This window comes from Sinocyclocheilus anshuiensis, unplaced genomic scaffold (genome assembly GCF_001515605.1).
Source record: "Sinocyclocheilus anshuiensis isolate Anshui unplaced genomic scaffold, SAMN03320099.WGS_v1.1 scaffold836, whole genome shotgun sequence".
Lineage (NCBI taxonomy): Eukaryota > Metazoa > Chordata > Actinopteri > Cypriniformes > Cyprinidae > Sinocyclocheilus > Sinocyclocheilus anshuiensis.
Window position 1 is genome coordinate 862868 of NW_015551122.1, and position 8305 is coordinate 871172.

General features: G+C 46.2%; 1 protein-coding gene across 1 annotated transcript in view; it reads left to right on the forward strand.

Moving 5' to 3' along the window:
* Positions 1–8305, forward strand: part of LOC107663111 (glutamate receptor 3) — a 150663-nt gene that overhangs the window by 139657 nt on the left and 2701 nt on the right. The gene's annotated exons all lie outside the window — the stretch shown is intronic.

Genomic DNA, 8305 nt, shown 5'->3' on the forward strand with positions numbered 1-8305 from the left:
TATATACTGTATATATAGTTTTACTTATAAATTCAGGTTAGCAGTAAATTAAAAAATGTATAGATAACAACAATAATATTTTAGCATTAGAAACACTATTGTGACTAAACAGCTTACAAATACAGGTGGTTTAACCATTATAGAAACATAAAAAAATAATTTTGGTAATCACCGATACTGTTTTGGGTGCTGGTGGTCTAATAAATTTGTTAAGCACTGTATATATATATATATGTAAACTATACTGACTGTTTTTTAAAGAAGGCTCTTGTGCTCACAAAGGCTGCATTTATTTAATCAAAATGCAGATAAAAATTTGTAATATTGTGAACTATTACAATTTACTATTACTATTAACATATTTTAAAATGTAATTTATTCCTGTGAAGCGAAGTTGAATTTTCAGCAGCCATTACTCTAATATTACTCTGTATATTAGAAATATGTTGATTTGGTGTACAATAAACATTTTTTAATATCAATGTTCAAAGAGTTGTACTGCTTAATATTTATGTGGAAACCATGATGAAAAAATAAAATAAAATAAAATAAATAAAAAATAAATAAGTAAAAATAATAATAATTGCAATAAGTACACCCACCCAACCAACACCAAACAAACTCCCCGCAAACTTAGTAGTGACTGTCTTTATTTTATTCAGTTAAACAAAATCTGATTGTATATGGGATATATACTCAATCCAATCTCTCCGTAGTACTGAAAACAACTGAGACTTGAGTCTTAAAGCATAGGTTAGCTTCTCCATTGAAAGAAATATCATGTACTATGTCCACCCAGTCTTCAAGAGTTGGTGGAGTTGGTTGTAGCCACTTTCTTGTAATTGCATTCTTTCTTGCTATCGTTAGGATTCTGAACTTGGAAAATCACTGGAACTCAAACCTAGGTACATCATCTCAAAACTGAAGGGAATTTGAATCTTAAAAATAACTTCTAGACATTTATGTATCTCATACCAATATTGATTAATAGAAAGGCAGCTCCAGAAAATGTGGAAATTATTTGCCTTGTCAACTCCACACCTTCGCCAACATTTGGATCTGTATGACTGTTGCTTAATCTGAGCAGGTGTGGAGAAAAACCTAGCAACACCCTTCCACGCAAACTCTCTCCAGAACAAAGAGTGCGTAGTTATCCATTGTGACTCATATAATCTTTCCCACTCCTCTACCGAAATACTCAGGTTGCCTTCCCGCTCCCATCTCTCCTTTGTATATAATGTGTCTACCCGCTTAACTTGTTGTAGCCCACTATACAACTTTGAGATGACATTTTTACAGAAATCTAAATTGATAGGCTAGAAAAAAAACTTTTAGTAACCCATTTTCTACTTCAACTTCACTTGATACTTTTCCTATTGCATGCTCTAAATAATGACGCAATTGGAGATACCTATAAAAGTCTTGGTTCTGTAGCCCATGATTTTCATTAAGCATCTGAAAGCTCTGAAGTTTCCCCTTATTCATAAATGTCCAATAGGCAGTTAAGCCTTTAGCCGTCCATCTTTTAAACCTGTTATCTCTTTTGTTGGGAACAAACTCAGTGTCATAGGCACACCAGCGCAGCAATACCATGGAATCTGTCAAATTGCCTAATTTCACTACTTTCTTCCAAACGTTTTAGGATACATTTAACCAAGTATTATCTATAGTTAGTAATATACTTATCAGTCCAACATCTCCCAATGCTGCCTGAACTGGGACACCCTGAGGTATGACACTTTCTATTTTCTTCCATCTAGATTGATATACCGGATTACATAAACACACTAAAGGTCTAATCTGGGTAGCATAATAGTAATCTCGCAAGCAAGGCAGTGCCATTCCCCCCTTTTGCTTTGATAGCTGAAGTGTTTTAAATCTAATTCTGACAAGGAGCCCACCCCCTCCCTATATATATGGCTGTGATCTCAGAAAATGGCATTTTTGTTCTCTTCCCCGTGAAGACTTTCCTTCAGCACCTGTTCTGTGGTGCTTCAGTTCACAAACATACCGTCAAGGTAGACGTTGCAGAACGCAGTGCAGTTCAAATCTGTTGTGGATTCTCTGCTCGTTACGGAGTTTTTTCTAGCTAACGCGTTAAGGCGAGCTAAGATTATTCTACTCACCATGTCGGGGTCCAAGGTCGCAGCGGAGAAAGGGAAGGATGTCCCTTCGCGCTCGTGTCCGGCAGCTTGTGGATTTATGATCTCAGGCAGGGATTCGCATCCAATGTGTATCGCGTGCATGGGTGTTAAGCACGCTCAGGCTGTGCTGGTGGATGTGGAGAGTTGCGCGCACTGTCGTGTAATGCCAGCCAGGATCTTGGAAAGAAGGCTTCAGGTGGCTGCATTCTTCTAAAGACTATACGGTTCTATCTTCTGTCCCTCCTTCGACAAAGGTGGTCCAACCCTCTCCCCCACAGGATCTTTCTTCGTGGGGGAATATTATGGATTCAGAGTATCCTGAGTTTATGCCGCTTTTCGACCAGCAGCTGCTTGCGGAAGGCGATGTGGAGAGAGACGAGGAGGAGGATGAGGAGATGTTAGCTCACCTCCTCCGAGATGAGCCAGATGATGAGGAGGATGATGCTATCCTGTCTGCAGCACAAGCATCTAGGCCCGTGAGCGTGCAAAGCGGCGATGTGGCATCGACGGTGGTAGATTGTGACCTAGTGGAAGTTTGTAAGCGTGCGGCAGCTAAGCTTGGCATCGCTTCGCCCGTAACTCCTGGGGATCTGGGAGTTAAACGTGACATCTATGATGGGAAAAGGCTTCCTTCTCGCCTTCCACCGGCAAAATAACTGCTTCCCGCTTTGCTGGCGTGTGTAGCAGAGATGAAGCGATCGTGGGACAAACCCTTTTCTCATCGTGTGCCCGTCAAGGGATACTCGTCGCTCGATGTGAGTGAAATGGAAGGGCTTGGGCTCTCTAACCCTCCCACGGTCGAGCAGTCAGTGGCTCACCACCTGCATCCAAACAGGCGAACCACTCTCTCATCTGCTAGTCCCTCCCTCCCTGGGAAAATGGAATGCTTCACCACTTCCATGTACCAAAAAATTTATAAATCCTCAGCATTGGCGGTGCGGGCACTTAACGTCACTTCGTTGTTGACGGCCTATCAAGCCAAGTTGTTGGAGGAGCTGGGCACTCAGCTGGATGCCGGCAATCCAAACCCAGTGGTCTGGGAGGAGATCGGCAACATAACGGATCTCAATCTGCACACCTCACGTGGCGTGGTTCAAAGCTGAGGCCGTACCATGGCTCTTGCCGTTGCGGGCGAGAGGTCGCTGTGGCTAAATCTATCGAGTGTCGGGGACAGGGAGAAATTAGATTTTCTCGACGCTCCTGTGGATTCGAGTGGATTGTTTGGCCCAGCCGTTGCGGCGATGAGACAGAGACGCGACCTCCAGAAGAAGGAAGGCGAGGCATTTGACATCTGTCTGCCACGTAAAAGAGTGCCGTGTCCTCCTGTTCCCCCGCGTCCTGTTCCTCCGACGCAGAACAGGAGGTTTTTGAATGCGTCCAGGACGGCAAAACCCCAGAGCACGGAGCAGGCGGCTCGCCCCCCCCGCTGCTTCAAACGTTAAACCATGGGGAAAGCAGTCATTCGCGGCTGCAGCTGCAAAGTCCAAGTCCGCTAACCCTTCTAACAAAAAGAGGAGGGATCTCTGTAGGATGAGGACCTAGGACGCAATCTCTGCATGGGAGGGATGGGCAGCACCTAGGGTTCTCTGTGATGTCCTCTCCCGAGCCCACCATATTTGTTCCCTCACCTGCGAAGACACAGAAGATGTGGAGTTTGGGCGGAAAAATGGTTCTAAGTTGTGTTCAGGCCAGTTCAGCTTCCCCTCAACACACAATGTTCCGTGGATTGCTGACAGCAATTCCGCAAGTTCGAGTGCTGAGAATGCAGCCACCAAAAGAATGTGGTCTGACGAGTCCAAGCACAAGTTCCCAAGTGTATTGTTACAAAACACTTCAGCCCCTGGGTTCACAACAAATGAAAGATCCCCTGTCACATCCAGGCTCAATGCTGAGGGCGCAGGGAGACAAAAACACACACAATGTCACCAAAAAAATGTGGTCTGATGGGTACAAGAACAAGTTCTCAAGTGTATTGTCACAAAGCACTTCAGCCTCTGGGTTTAAAGCGAATAAAAAATTATCTGTCGCATCCAGGCTCCATGCCGAGGGCACAGGGACACAAAAACAAAATAATAACAATGACCCAAGAGATAAATCAGTCTCTGAGTCACACAGATCTTGGCCGTTTTTCTCTCTGTCCACCAGATGGCGCCAGCACTCCATCTATGAAATCTGTTCAGCTGAACCCTCTGGCTCTTTATCAGGAGGCTTGGAGAGAGTGTTCTGCGCATCCGTGGGTCCTCGCGACTGTAACCAAGGGTTACGGGCTTCAGTTTGCTGTAAAACCCTCTCCTTTCAACGGGGTCATAGCATCTGTAGCAAATGGGGATTCAGCTCGGGTGCTAGAAGCAGAAATATCCTCCCTCTTGAGAAAAGAGCTATAAGACGAGTTCCAGTGGGGGAAACTCAGAAAGGCTATTACTCCCGTTATTTTCTAATTCCAAAGAAAGACGGGGGTTTGCGCCCAATAATGGACCTGCGTGCTCTAAACAAGCACTTGAGGAAGTACAAATTCAAGATGCTCACAGTTGCAGCTCTCACGCGCACAATCCGTCGGAACGATTGGTTCACCGCGGTCGATCTCAAGGATGCTTACTTTCATATAAGCATCTATCCTGCGCACAGGAAATATTTTAGGTTTTCCTTTCAGAGTGAAGTGTACGAATTTGTTACTCTTCCATTTGGGCTCAGCCTCGCTCCTCGCGTGTCCAGCAGGTGCATAGAGACAGCGTTATTACCGCTGAGACACAAGGGGCTCAGAATATCTTCTTATCTGGACGATTATCTGATTTGCGCTCCCTCGCGGGAGCACGTGGAACGGGACACAGAGATGCTCACGTCTCATCTAACGAGTCTGGGGTTCAGAATCAACTATGCCAAAAGCCAGCTGATTCCATCTCAGGAGCTTAGGCTCAGGCTTACGAATAGACTCTGTGGCATATCTCGCTATGCTCTCGGAAAGGAGGATAATGGCGTTTTGTCAGTGCGTGGCCCAGTTTCGCAAGGGAAATTTGGTATCGTTCAGGACCTGTCTCCGTCTTTTGGGCATGATGGCTTCGTCGCTGTCCGTGGTCCCGCTAGGTTTGCTGAAAATGAGAGACTTCCAGCGATGGGTAGCAGCGAGACGTTTGTGTCCTTGTCGGCACCTCGCGCGCAGAGTGAGAATACACGCGGAGTGCATGATGGCTCTTCATCAGTGGAGAGTACCCTGTTTATTCCAGACAGGGGTTCCCTTGGGGGGCGTGTCTCTGAGAAAAGTAGTGACAATGGATGCATCTCTGTCAGGCTGGGGTGCTGTTTTTCAGGGCAGATCGGTAAACGGTCGCTGGACGCCCCAGCTTCGCAAACTTCACATAAATATGTTGGAGTTGATGGCAGTCTTTCTGGCCCTGAAACATTTTCTCCCTTGATGGCAGTCTTTCTGGCCCTGAAACATTTTCTCCCATTCTCGGAAGGGTTTCATGTTCTGGTCAGGACAGACAACACGACAGTGGTGGCATATATTAATCGCCAAGGGGGAACGCATTCGTTCGTTACAACTTGGGCAAACTGATTATCTGGGGCGCGGCGCACAAACCAGGAGTTCTGAATGTAGGGGCGGATCTCCTGTCAAGGGGCAACCTGTTATACGGAGAATGGGTGCTCCATCTGCAGGTGGTGGATTAGATTTGGGGGATGTACGGCAAGGCTGCCGTAGATCTCTTCGCCTCGCAGGCAAACGCAAAGTGTCTGCTGTATTTCTCTCTCAGGGACGAAAATGCGCCTTTGGGTATGGATGCGCTGGCGCACCCGTGGCTGAACGTGTTGCTTTATGCATTCCCTCAGTCTAATTTCTCCCACCCTGGAAAGAGTAAGAGAAAACAGATGATCTCTCCTTCTGATAGCCCCTCGTTGGCCGGGGAGGCTGTGGCTGGCAGAGATTGTCCAGCTCCTTCAGGGAGAGCCTTGGCCGCTCTCGTTGCGCCGGGACCTGCTGTCACAAGCGGGGGGGAAAGATATTTCACCCACACCCGGAACGAGTCGATCTTTGGGTCTGTATGGCCTTAAATGGCGTGCGTTTGAGGACTGGTGTACTCGTAAAGGAGTTATTCCTTTTCAGTGCGCGGTGAGCGATGTACTTTGCTTTTTACAAAGCTTAATGAACAATGGGAGAGCGTTTTCTACTATTAAAGTTTACCTGGCTGCTATTTCGGTGTGTCATGTAGGCTTCGAGGGAGTCTCAGTTGGACGGCACCCTCTTATATGCCGTTTTATGAAGGGGGTGAAGCGTTTGAGACCAGTATCTAAGCATCTGGTCCCGTCATGGGACTTGTCCATGGTTCTGAATGCTTTAACTCGTTCCCCATTTGAACCTCTGGAGAGTGTTGATATTAAGCTCCTATCTCTGAAAACAGTCTTACTACTTGCTTTAGTCTCAGCTAAACGAGTGTGTGAGTTACATGCTTTGTCGGTTCATCGGACAAGTCTGGATGACAGCAAGGTTACGTTGCTGCCTAACCCGACTTTCATTCCCAAAGTCAGTGATTCAGCTTATAACTGCTCTGCTTTGGAGTTGCGTGCCTTTTACCCCCCTCCTTTTTCTTTTGGAGGAGGAACGGAAATTCCACACTTTGTGTCCTGTACGAGCATTACGCTATTATGTAAACAGGACACGATCGTTCAGGAAGAATGATCAGTTATTCGTTTCATGGGCCACTCAGTGTTAGGGTAAGCCGATCTCCTCACAGCGCCTTACAACCTCTGGAGAGAGTTGATATTAAGCTCCTATCTCTGAAAACAGTCTTACTACTTGCTTTAGTCTCAGCTAAACGAGTGTGTGAGTTACATGCTTTGTCGGTTCATCGGACAAGTCTGGATGACAGCAAGGTTACGTTGCTGCCTAACCCGACTTTCATTCCCAAAGTCAGTGATTCAGCTTATAACTGCTCTGCTTTGGAGTTGCGTGCCTTTTACCCCCCTCCTTTTTCTTTTGGAGGAGGAACGGAAATTCCACACTTTGTGTCCTGTACGAGCGTTACGCTATTATGTAAACAGGACACGATCGTTCAGGAAGAATGATCAGTTATTCGTTTCATGGCCCAGAAGCGTTTGAGACCAGTATCTAAGCATCTGGTCCCGTCATGGGACTTGTCCATGGTTCTGAATGCTTTAACTCGGGCCCCATTTGAACCTCTGGAGAGTGTTGATATTAAGCTCCTATCTCTGAAAACGGTCTTACTACTTGCTTTAGTCTCAGCTAAGCGAGTGTGTGAGTTACACGCTTTGTCGGTTCATCGGGCATGTCTGGATTTTAGTCCGGATGACAGCAAGGTTACGTTGCTGCCTAACCCGGCTTTCGTTCCCAAAGTCAGTGATTCAGCTTATAACTGCTCTGCTTTGGAGTTGCGTGCCTTTTACCCCCTCCTTTTTCTTTTGGAGGAGGAACGGAAATTCCACACTTTGTGTCCTGTACGAGCATTACGCTATTATGTAAACAGGACACGATCGTTCAGGAAGAATGATCAGTTATTCGTTTCATGGGCCACTCAGTGTTAGGGTAAGCCGATCTCCTCACAGCGCCTTACCATTGGATGGTGGAGGCAATTGAATTGGCCTATACATCTATGGGTCTTCATTCCCCAGCGTGCTTAAGGGCTCATTCAACAAGGGGTATGGCTACCTCGTGGGCTTTGTTCAAGGGGATTTCGGTAGGAGATATTTGTGCAGTGGCAAGCTGGGCTTCCCTTCATACATTTATCAGATTTTACCGTCTGGATGTCACTGCGCCTTCTATGGGCTACCTCGTGGGCATTGTTCAAGGGGATTTCGGTAGGAAACATTTGTGCAGCGGCAAGCTGGGCTTCCCCTCATACATTTATCAGATTTTACCGTCTGGATGTCACTGCACCTTCTATGGCTCATGCAATTCTCAATGTTGGCTCTATGGAGAATTGAAAGGTTATCTTTCGTTCTTGCCGGGTCTGTTCAGCGGCTTCGGAAAGCATGCGTTTTGGGAGTTGGCTATATCATTCCCATAGTGAGATACCAAGCGATTGTTTGAAAAAGAACTTTAGGTTACTTGCGTAACCCCGGTTCTCTGAGAACAGAGCGAGGTATCTCACTATGGGAAACGCCCCAGGCGTGATAGACTATGGAAGCACCAATTCACCCAGAATTTTTTA